Source organism: Natrix helvetica, assembly GCF_964273705.1.
Source record: "Natrix helvetica genome assembly, chromosome: 1".
Classification (NCBI taxonomy): domain Eukaryota; kingdom Metazoa; phylum Chordata; class Lepidosauria; order Squamata; family Natricidae; genus Natrix; species Natrix helvetica.
Window position 1 is genome coordinate 262080339 of NC_138548.1, and position 13146 is coordinate 262093484.

Sequence of the window (13146 nt, forward strand, 5' to 3'; positions counted from 1 at the left end):
ATGGTTATTTTTTGTATTCATAACTTTTCATGGATTTCTCCTGCCTCCAATCACCAAGTAGGCTTCAGTGATTCTTTGGCAGGAGTTAATATGAACAGCCTCTTTCCTTCCAGGTTCTCAAGGGACTTCCTATTGTTAACCTAGCTGCTGGCAGTAAGTGTATATAACTCCATTAAAATGGAAACCATTCAACCTTCTGACAGTTGATAGACATAAACTTTCTGTTACTAACACTGCAATGTGACACAGTCTAAGATAATTAATTTAAATAATCCTGGACAAGACTGGATATAAAATAAAAGAGTCCTCAAATTCTAATGTTGGAATATATAGTCCTATAATTACCAAACATACACTCAGTAAATGGGCACTGTATTTAAGTGATTCTTTCTGTCTTAATTTACCTAGTCAGTAATCCATGGGACCCCTCAATGGAACAATCAGCAAAAAAGGCAGGTCAGATTATAGAAAAAAGAGTATTCTAATGTAACGTTAGAGAGAGATTAAAATATAATTATAGTTGTAACTGCTGTGAATAGTATTGGAAGCGATTTATTTATATATATTTTTTCTTTCTTCTCAATTTTTTTTCAACTTTTTTATTTTTTTGCATTCTTTTCTTTCTCTTTGCTTTCCATCTTTTTTTCTTCCTAACTTTACATTACTTTGTACTAGTTTTTATCTTCTTTTTTAAATCATACTTATGGAAAACATACTGTATGTGTAAAAATGATAAACCCAAGAGCTTTCAGATGCTTGCCAATCTCTTAATGTTGTAGTTCGGCTGAAGTAAATACTTGGACTATGCAAATATTATACAAGATTAGGTGTATTTGAGCATGCAAACTGAAAGTGAAAAGCTCAGAAGTTGGATGAAGGCTGTTGTCCAAGGTATCCTGAGTTATTTTCCATGGTTAGATGTCTCCCTGATCTCTACTGCTGCCACCTTTTGTTAAATAAAGAGAAAATAATCTTCCCTGGCAGCAGAGGTGAAAAATGTTAGGCTCCTCTCCTTTAAAATTCATAAACAGATGTTTGTATGAACAGATACGTTCCAAATCTCCAAATCTCTTAAGTAGGACGTTCACAAACTTCAAATAGAATGTAGAGTTATTTTGATCACTGAAGCTTTTTTAGTCCTTTGCAAAACTCCTATTTAAGGCAAGGATGATGAACAAAGTCTAAAGCAGCAGCTTGCCTGCATCACTTAATTAAAGTAATGAAGTTTCATTAAAATAATGATGTTACATTGCCAGAAAGAAGATCAAGGATTTTTTTTTAAAAAAAATGCTTTTACATTTTTATTAAAATGCTTCTCTTTGTATATGACAATTGATAATGCTATTGATTGAAATAGGTGTTTGGAAAGTCAATTCATTTCTTTCTTTAGAAGAGATGCCCCATAAATATATAATGAGGATTTTAATAATGGTGGTGCCTTAATTTTGGAATGCTGTTTGCTCTCTAAGGAAGCTGTGGCTGACAGAGATATCAGAAGCAAGTTAAAACTGAGGATTCTGCAATATTTATGAACTAATTTCTGTAAAACTGCAGTTGCCAGTCAGAAGGAGGGGAAGGGGTGCATGTGGGAAGCTACCCAATGTACTGATGAAGCAGGGAAGAACAACAATTTTATTTTCAAAGAAGTGTGTGTTGTGGCTGAGTTCATGGCCAATCCCAGACATTTCCCTTGACATATTCAACTACTTCTTTATCAGACTAAATATTTTCCTTCTCATGATTGACTTTGAGTTAATTTCACCTAATTGTGAATTGAAGATTCACAACTGGAGCTTCCCCAAAATGTCTCTTTTAAAAGACAACTGGACTTTGTTTTTACTTGAAGACATTTCACTTCTCATCCAAGAAGCTTCTTCAGTTCAGAGCTCAGATGAGCTTCTTGGATGACAGTGAAATGTCTTCATGGAAAAAAAAAAAGTCCAGTTGCGTTTTGAAAAAGCACTTTTGGGACAACCATGACCTGGATGACTAAGAATCTCCATAGACAGTTACTGTGGTTTTCCATTTCCCTTTGCATAGCTGCTTTTGCTAGATTCTCTCATGTTCAGTTAGTGGATATGTTTCTTTCTTTTCCAGGACTGCCAAAGCATTTTGTCTTTTCTCAGAACAAGGGCTTCCAGCTTCTGGGGCAAATGATTCCTGACTCCTTCCAAAGAATCTGTCACAAATTCCAATACTGCATTGATTTGAGATTAGGTTATGCATTCAGGAATATGTGTATATTTTCTTGGGTGGCTGAATGCCTATTGGTGGAAAATTAGAAATAAAAAGATTTAAGCTTTCATTTCTATAGACTTGGAGGGTTTATTTATAAAAAATCCAATTTTATAAATTAAAACATTTTAAATTTAAATTAAAAAGTTAGATTTCTGGTTCTGACCCATACATACCTATGAATCATAAAGTAATGCATGAGAATCATATAAGGTAGGCACAGGTCTGAGTCCTATTGGGCATGGAACAACAACAACAACAAAAACAAAAACCCTTATGTCACTCAGCAGAATTGTAGATTTTCACGGGTGTAGGTATGCTGGTCTTGTTGTATTTGGGTCTTTTACATGGGAAAAAGACCAGAATACAACAAGACCAGCATACCTACATCCGTGAAAATGTATGAAAACAAATATCTTACCTCTATGGGGAGGAAACCTTCCTGCTCACCAGATCCTATGAGAAACTTGAAGTCTGAAGAGCCACCATCTTATGTGACCTCACATTCCTATGCAACTGCCTAGACAAAAGCCTGATCCCCACATGCTTCCAACTAAAATCCCATTCTAAAACCTCAGCCACCGAAAGGATCCTGAAAAGAACTGAATTAGCCCTAATCAGAAACGAACTCCACAGGGAAAGATTCCTACTAGACCAAACCAATGGAGACCTACTCACTCTTCACCACAAATTCAGCAATAAAATCCACCCAGCACTCTGGTACAAATCCAAACAACTAGCCCTCTGGAGAGCCGAAACAGAAACAAACTCCACAGACTAGAAAAACAACAGAAGCCCAAACCCCTCCACAGCAACTCATGACCATATCAGACAGAACCTTTACCACAACTGAAACCAATGTCCTTTCCAGAGGATTCAACTTTGCAGTCACCCCTAGACGCATCCCCACTGAAGACATCATATGTGGAGTTGAAGCTACACTCACCAAAATCAACCCAGATGAAGCCAATAAAATCAGACTTGCAGTCAGCAACCTCCTTTACTCCAGTAATCTACCCAGAAGCAACTTACAGCAAGAAGAACAAAAAGCACTCACCAACCTGAGGAAAGACAACAACATAATCATTCTCACATCAGACAAAGGTAACATCACAGTGGTGATGAACACGTCTGACTACCAAGCCAAACTATCCAACCCAGTCCAAGACCCTGTTTACAAACCTCTAAACACAGACCCCACCACCTACCTGGAAAAAACCACCAAATCCAAAATAAAAGCCTCTCCCATCAGTGAAGAGATCCAGCAAAGAATCATCCCCAGAGAGAAATCTTCCAGATGCCCAAAACTCTGTGGCCTCCCCAAGATACACAAAGAAGGAACACCACTCAGACCCGTAGACAGCTCCATAGGCTCAAATCTACAGAATCTTGCCAAATTTCTTACCAAACAACTCCAACCCTACGCTGAATCCATCACCTCACATGTACACAACTCATTCCACTTCATAGAAACAATAAAGTAACAAAACCTACAACCCAGCGACCTACTCGAGAGTTTCAATGTCATATCCCTCTTCACCCAAGTGCCTATAAAAGAAGCCTTGACAGCTATCCAGAACAAACATAACCTCCCTAAACACATCCTGGACCACACCAACCACTGCCTAACCAACACATACTTCATCCACAATGGACAAAGATACAAACAGATAGAAGGAGCACCCATGGGATCACCCCTCTCACCCGTCATCGCAAACTTACACATGGAACATTTTAAAACTAACGTCTTTGATAAATCTGAACACAAACACAAACTCTGGTTTAGATATGTTGATGACACTTTCGTGATTTGGCCACATGGGAAAGAAAAACTGGACAACTTCTTCAAACATCTCAAAAGCCTACACCCCAAAATACAATTCACCATGGAAATAAAAGCAAACAACCAACTTCCCTTTCTGGACATCCTAATCTACAAAAAACCCAACAGCTCCCTAGGACACACGATCTACCAGAAAAAACAAACACACCAACTGCTACTTAAACGCACAATCCCATCACCACCCTGCACAGATCAACTCTGTAGCCAAGACCCTCATCTCCAGAACAAAACCACTAGCCGACAAAGACTAGCTAAAAACTGAATTGCATACTCTCACAAAAGTATTAATGTCCAGTGGATTAAAAAAAACCAATTACCAATCTAATCCAAAGGGAGACTCCCCCCAAAAACCGAGACACAGAACAGGACAATGGCATCGCCCTCCTCTCTTACATCAAAGGCACCACAGATAAAATCAGCAAAATTCTCCACAAACTCAATATCAAGATTGACTTCAATACTGACCAAAAAATAGCCAACATCTTAAGAAATCCCAAAGACAAAAGCCAACTAGAAAACCAAGGAGTCTACAAAATACCATGCAAAATCCGCCCTGCAACATACATACAGTAGGATAAATGAACAGGAGAATAAATTGCAGAACACAAGAATGCAGTAAGAAAAAAACTTCCTCCCTTTTCCGGCATCTTAAAGCTACAGGACATGAAATTAATTTTGAAGGAACCAGGTTAATCTCCAAAACTGAACACTTCAACAAGAGAATAATTATGGAACCTATCGAAATAGAGAAACACTCCCACAACATGAATAAACATGACAATACCTCCTGCCTACTAGATATCTGGAAACCAGCCCTAGTCAACAAATGAGCCACACCCACCACCCAGGCTGTTATAACATGAAACAACAATAGACACACAGCCAGCACCAATCTACCAATCATGATACAACCACACAACCAATCATTCCACTTATTGAAACAAAGCCAGCACTCCGCACACCCACACCAAGATTTATAGAAAGAGGGTAGCTCCGACTACACTTTAAGCCCAAAACCCAGCCTGAAGACAAATTGTGTGTGTGTGTGTGTGTGTATGCGTGTATGCATGTATATATGTATATATATACATTTGTTTTCGTAGATTTCACAAGTGTAGGTATGCTGGTCTTGTAGTATTTAGGTAAGTTTGAGATTGTCTTGGCAACGTTTCACTTGAAGCAAACTGCTAAGATGCTGCTAATGCACAAGCATATTCCAAAATGTTGACTATTGCAAAACTATTTTCCTCCCAAACTATTGGTTAACCATTTCTGCGTCAGCAGAAGGCTTGTTTATTAAATGTGGGAAGCATTCCAAGTAAGTAAAGACTACCACATTCCATTACTATACAGAATATCACCCTCTTATTCCTGATATCAGCCTTTTCTTTCTGTATTCATACTGAACTTATTCTTCTGAGAGAAAGAACAGTCCCTTGGTATGTTTTATTTTTCATAAGCTGAATTAGAGTTGAGGGAAAATGCCATTCTTCTTGTTGTCAGGATGTTTTAAAATAGCACATCAAATGCCCTGAATGAACTTTGCTGTTCTGAGAAAAGAAAATGATTTTACTAGAAATGAAATGAAAGAAGAAATGAAAGAAGAAAGAGAGAAAGAGAGAGGGAGGGAAGGAGGAAGGAAGGAAGAAAGGAAAATAAATCAGTTTTATATAGTGATCACTGTACAAATGTGATGATTGGGTAACATTTTGAAGAATGCTGATTCACCACTTCAGGTCAGTTTATCTGTGTTACTGAACACTGCATGACTGAATTACTAAATGATACATCAGAGGGAGTTTGGTCACAGTTTTTCAGACTAACAAATTTTATTTTAAAAATGCAGGATTTCATGAGCTTCAGTTCACTGCACAAAAAACACTGGGAGCTAAGTCTGATCTAAAAAGGAGGCCAGTTACTTCAAGGAATTCAAGGAACTCCTTATTGTTGCTAGTTGCATAAAATCTGACAGGTGTTTTCCTTTGAATCCAAAGCACTGCACAGTCTTATGAGATATAGTGCCTATCATGGCATTGGACCTTTGAGAGTATCTGCCTACTTCATTAGATGCTACTTGTTTACTTGGAAGGAAGTCTCAGCAACATGCTGAGGGATCTGTCTAAGATATGACCACAGCAGACTGATCTAAATTACCTCTGTAGGACTTATACATGGGATCAAAAGGAGAAAGAAAATCCCATAGAAAAATAATTGTCTTGGCACTGATTAAACCCAATCATGAAGCACAGTAAAAGTATTCATGTGGTCAAAAGCCACCTTTGCTTTTGTTTATTTTTTCCCCAATTGCACCATATATGTTTAATTATTAAACCTTTGGGGCAGTGGTGGGATTAATTCTTACAACAACCATTTCACCAAACTGCTCAGAAAATTAACAACCGGTTTTCCTGAGGTAGTGCGAACTGGCTGAATCCCACCACTGTTTTTGGGTGAATTAGCAAACAAATGAAATAAAAAGGAGTCAAGACAATATCATTCTTCATAGTGAATCAAAAGGATCTCTAACAGATAGTCATGACTCTACACTACAATCTGAAATAACAGTTGAAACTAGGAAGCTCAGAATGAAGTGCAGGATTTGAACTACATATTGAGTTCTGAGGTAATAACGGCACGACTACAGCAATGGTCAACTATTTATTAACTTCAGTATAACAGAACAGAGAACTAGCCGGCTGACAGCTATTTATACCCACAGCTGTCAGACCGGCAACCAATGAGAGCTCTAGGATTGTCCCGCCCAGGAGATTGTTTAGTTGGGCCAATCAGGGGTGAGCTGTAGGATGAGTTACTGAGCGCCACCTGCTGGTGGACGCTCTCAGGACATAACACCCCTTTCCCCTTGTTCGCGCAAGCGTATTCGTTCAAATACGCCGGTCGTCTGCGCGTGCGCAGGGATCTCCTCAATTGAGGTGTGGCTGATGTTGCAGGAGGAGCGTTCCCGGGGAGTGTCCTGGCAGGCCGAAGTCCTAGAGTTCCTTCAAAACTTGCAGGTACGGAGTCCGGCGTGAGCGGGGCGGTTGAAACGGCGCCGGAGTTAGTTGGGCTATTCTGGTCGGGCCGGTAGGCGTCGTCGTCAGGGCCTGGATTATTCTGAGCTGGAACATGCGATTCGCCCGGTGCTTTACTCCGGACGCGCTGCCGTAACTGGTCTAAATGCCTCCTCCATTCTCGTCCGTCGTCAAGGAGGACCCTGTAGGAACAGGGTCCTGTTAACTCAGAAATAACCCCCGGCACCCACTTCGGGTCCCCTGCAAAGTTTCTTGCGTACACTCCCTCCCCCACTAGAAAGGTCCTAGGGGGTGGGGAAGAAGGGAAAGAGGGGATAGAATAAGAAGGGTGCAGACGGTCTAAAGTTGTACAGAGTTTGCGCCCCATAAGTAGTTCGGAAGGGGCCTTCCCTGTAAGCGGACACGGGGTAGTGTGTTGACAGCGTAGAAAGGTTGCCACGCGGAGATGCATAGGCAATGCCGACATGCGGGACAGGGATTCTTTGGCAGAGCGCACAGCGCGTTCTGCCATACCATTCCCAGCTGGGTGGAACGGAACTGTCGGGGCGTGGCGGATGCCTAGGCGGGCCAAGTAATGTTGGAACTCTTGGGAGGTAAATTGGGGTCCATTGTCTGACACTAAAACGTCGGGCAATCAGTGTGTGGTAAATAGATTGTCCTTCTAGTTGTATGCAATGGTGAAAATTTTGTCGCCGAGCAAAGCGAGATGGAGCAGGCTCGTAATGTGTCTTGAGCTTTGCCATCAGGGTGTCCCACGGCACTGTGTGGACGGGAGTTGGAGCCGAGAGTGCGCGAGCGGTCGCGAACATCTCCGGCCCGCAGTAGTTTAGAAATATGCCTCTTTTTCTTTCTAGTGAGAGGCTCGTCAGGTCGTGAGCAAGCAAGAAGCACTCAAATCGCTCGACAAATGCCTCCCAGGTTTCTGCCTCCACACGGAAAGGTGAGAACATTGAAGAAGTCGTCATTTTGGCTAGATGGATGGTTGTGAGTTAGTTTCGCCAACCTTCGTCGCCAGTATTGAGTTCTGAGGTAATAACGGCACGACTACAGCAACGGTCAACTATTTATTAACTTCAGTATAACAGAACAGAGAACTAGCCGGCTGACAGCTATTTATACCCACAGCTGTCAGACCGGCAACCAATGAGAGCTCTAGGATTGTCCCGCCCAGGAGATTGTTTAGTTGGGCCAATCAGGGGTGAGCTGTAGGATGAGTTACTGAGCGCCACCTGCTGGTGGACGCTCTCAGGACATAACACTACAGAAATCACCTAAGGCCACCACTGGCAAAAGATGAAAATAAATAGGTTGGGACTCTTCCCCCCCCCATTCTTCCCATTTACTATTTTATAATGTTCTCCAAATCAGTTAGTTACAGTCTTGGTTACTCTTGCAGCATCCTTTATATACTTGTAGATATGAATCATGATGGCCCCTTCCTCAAACACTTTCCAGTGGAAAGTGGCCATTAGAAAGGAAGGTTTCAAACAAATTTCTAAGTGGGCACTACTAGTGTTCATGAGAGGGGAAGATCTTCTTGTTGCTTATTAAATTTATAGGCCACCCCTCCCCCTCTTTCTGCAATGTGACCTTAAGGATAGAGTTAAGGATATGCAAAGTGATTCAAGCTCAAACTGGCAGTTCTGAGTGTTTCAGCCTTGAAACAAAGGAATACATTCCAAGACTTTTATGCCAATGTTTTGGTAACACAGACACACACACACACACACACACACACACACACACAAAACCCAGCTAGAGTAACAGTCAGGAATGGTCATATATCTGCTTACTAACTGCTGACTTGCAAGGACAATATGGAGTTCTGGGAAAATCAGCTTATTTAAATAAGAGATGCATTTAGGTTCTGACTGTCATTAGGGCCCAGTTGTGACTGAATTCCTGCAGCTACCAAAGTTTTGCTAATAAATATATCTGGAGGTCTGATTCCAACGCAAACCCTCCATCCTCCCACTCCATCTATTTTTGTTGGGTTTATTTTTATTGCGCTGCTGTTTTAGTTTTAAAGCAGGGTAGGAGTGAATAGTTGGGGTGATGAAAAGAGAGAGAGAGAGAGAGAGAGAGAGAGAGAGAGAGAGAGAGAGAGAGATAGAAAGGGAGAGTCAGTCTACCCCTTTTTTTCTCCCCTGTCTTCTCTTCATTCTAGTTAAAAAAATCAAAGGAACATTTCTCTCTATTCTCTAAATAATTTCCTTAAATTAGGAAGAATTAATTATTTTAATTAGATGTTGTATATGGTAGCACTGCTAAGCTGTTTACTAGCTACCCACACAAACACAAAAGTGAGATGTGCAATTATGGCTTCTCCCCTGCTTCACCACTTCCCAGTCTGGTGCTGAGCAGCTAAATTTGCCCTCCTTCTTCATCTTCCATTGTAAAGGATCATCTTTTCATCAGCCGTGACTAGCAAAGATGGAGAAGGAGTTTGAGTGGTTTACAGAGAGAAGACAAGCAAGGGCCAGAGGCAGCCTAAGGAAGAGAGAAGATGACAGCTGCATAGAGACTTCTATATTATGTCCACACGATAATTGGTGCTAACAATTGCCACGATGGCAAATGTGGCTGAATGAGGACAAAACTGTACACCACATTTCTGTGAATCATGTACCACAATCGCGCTAACATAACATTGTCTCCCTTTTAGAAATGTCTTTTCTTTTTTAAATTCCCACTGACCTTTAAACATGTCCTTGTCAACAAGGTGCATATGAAAATCAAATGTTATGTTCTCCACAGTGAATTCCATTCCTTCCCCCCCTTTGTGTGTGTGTGCGCGCGTGTGTGTGTGTGTGTTGTCACTTCACTTACATGCAGTTGAGGTTATGCTCTTTTCAGGATCAAAACGCTTTTTCCTCTTTGTGGATGATATACAGCCTGCAATGGGCTATACAGATGAAGAGCCACTGACCAATTTCATTTTTTAATTAATATTTGTGAAAGGTCTATTTTTCTGAGCAGCAAGCTATGAAATGAAAGTGGACTCTGTATGCCAGCCCACTTACCAGGTTTCAGCCTGCTGGCACAAGATTCTGGAATTTTTCCATGCTTATTATAAACAGATTATACAAATGAAGCATGCTTTTACATATTGAATTAAAAGCAGGTTTATTGATCAACAGAGTTATGAGTTGAACAGATTATGCATGGAAGGTGTATTAGGTTGATTCTACCTTAATATTTTAATTTCCACTCCCCAGTTCCACACTGAATGGAGGGGTCATGTCTGTTACATTATGGAGTGTGGAGATTACTGACATACTATATGACAGTCTCCCTCATATCACTATAGGCAGCTAGATTGTTGAACATCAGAAAGAAATCTAAGATGATACTTAGCCCTGAAGTTGGGTTTCAATTTCATGAATTGCATTCAATATTCTGACAGACCAATACATTGCAGAGGTCGATTTTCTCTGCATAAAATTATCCACTAAACATGGGTAATAAAAGTGAACTCCATTGCAAAGATACAGGAAAGTAGACCCTGCTAAACATATTTACGTTAGCCCAAAAAAACACAATTTCCTCATTCAAAATGCATGAAATCATTTGACTAAATCTGAACCAGATAAAACAAAAGTAAGTTCAGTGGGGAATGCAGCTCTTATGGAAGAAGTAAATTTTCTTATAATTGACAGAAGAAATATGATCCTAGCAAGTGAGATATGCAGTTTGGAGTTGCTTCTTAAGCCAATTATGGTGTTTAAGAAGCATAAGTTATAAATACCACATATACTTGCAACTAAGGTGAGAATTTTAAATACCAAACTATATTTCCCACCCACACCCACCCCCATCAATTGAATTTATCTTATCCATAGGTGGGCTTATCTGCAAGTATATACATTATTTTTTAAAAAAATAACCAAATCCCCATACATACCCACAGCTAAATAGACCCTCAAAATGTTAACAAGATACAATGAAAAGTAAAGCTTCTCTGCAGGTGGTGAATTTTTCATGGTATTTTTATAATAAGGGAAGGAAAGAATACTAGATATGTTCTCCACCTTGAGTTATTTCTAAAAACAATAAAGGTAGGGTGAAAATAAATTAAATAAATAAATTAAAATTTTGAAGGTTGGCATATCCCCAAATTGACTTATCTATGAGTATGGTAGCAGAAAGATCCTCTGGTAAATAATTATTCTGACATTATCATTTATAGTTTAGCATGGCTCACAACAATGCATTTGGACCTGGAAAACCAGGATATTTTGACTGATGTTCTCAGTCTTCTTACTTCTAAGCATAATTTCATTCCATGAGGATAAGACTGAAAGAGCAGGAATGCCATACAAGGTCCTTATGTAATGAAGAAATATGCAATCAATCAATAAAAGCCAATAGTGTACTTTGGTGCATATAGGTTAGTTGGTGGAGGCTGTCCTGGAAGATGATCCAAACTGAATCAGACCAAGAACTCTTTCAGCATTCAGTTCCATATAAAAAATTCACAAAAGTATGGAATGGAAGTAGAAAAAAAAAAACCAGAATTGAGCAACTTTTTCCAACCTTACAAATAGGAATCTGAATGCCTCACCCTGAGTGTTCTATATTTTGATAAAGCAATAGCAGAAACCTAAGAGAAGAAAGGAATTGGGCAACCAAACTCGTTTGTATGTCATATTCAGTCTGAAGTATTGTGCCAATTTTATTGCACTGAAGAAAGGGGAAGTCAGAAGTGGTATGCCCGTTTTACATCAGAATAGCTTTCCATTGGCTGAGAGGCAATTTCTGATATTTTTTTTCTTTTCCCTCTGCTCTTTGAAATTATGGAGAAGGTTTTTGCTCTGAAGCAGAAAAGAAAATATATGAGAGCATTTCCTGAGAAAGGAGGGAGAGGCAAAAAATGTTATCCACCATCCTGAATTGCATTTCCATCCTGTCCTACAAAATCCTTTGTATTTCTAGAAAGGCAATTATGCATTCAATCAACCAATTTATTATTTCTTAATGGGAATTTACATTTTAAAATAGTTTGCTTGTTTTGTACAAAAAATGCATCATATGCCAAGTATCTAAATTCCAAGATAAAAGATCATCAAATGGTCCCTTCCAACTCTGTTATTCTAGTCTATTCTAAATTAGAGTTCTGAAAGTGAATATTTTTCAATTGTTTTCCAATAGTTAGAAGCCATTAGAAATCAATCATAGTTGTTAAAGAAAATTAAACAATACCAAAATTATAGAAAGTGATAGAGATAGATAGATAGATAGATAGATAGATAGATAGATAGATAGATAGATAGATAGATAGATAGATAGATAGATGATAGATAGATAGATAGATAGATGATAGATGATAGATGATAGATGATAGATGATAGATGATAGATAGATAGATAGATAGATAGATAGATGATAGATAGATAGATAGATAGATAGATAGATAGATAGATAGATAGATAAATAGATAGATGATAGATAGATAATATAGACAGACAGACAGATGATAGATATAGATAGGTAAATAATAAACTTACTCTAATATACAAAATTGTGAATGCACATATATTTCATAAATATTAAAAGACTATTGGATTTGATAAACTGATAACCAGTCTTATTGCTTGAACATATATGTTCCAATCTGGGAATTTGTACAGTAGTACACATGTTACTGTGAAAGTCCGAAATCTGGTGAATGTCGACATTCACCGGTGAATGTCGACATTCACATAGTCGCTTGGTGTATGTCCGAAATATTTGCTAAATACCCTTATCCTCTCGACACCTTTACCCTAATACCCTTACCCTAATACCTCGGCTCCTCGCTTCCTTTTAAGCGTCTTCTATTCGCGGACTTTTTTTAAAAAAAACCTGCAATTCTGCACGGTTAGAACGAGTAGTTTCCAGGACCGCGAATTGAAAAGCAAAAGGAAAGCGTTACGCTGAAATTTCGGACTTTCACAGTAACAATATGTCACTGTGAAAGACCGAAATTGGTATGTGTCGACATTCACCGGTGAATGTCGACATTCACCAACATTCACCGGTGAATGTCGACATTCA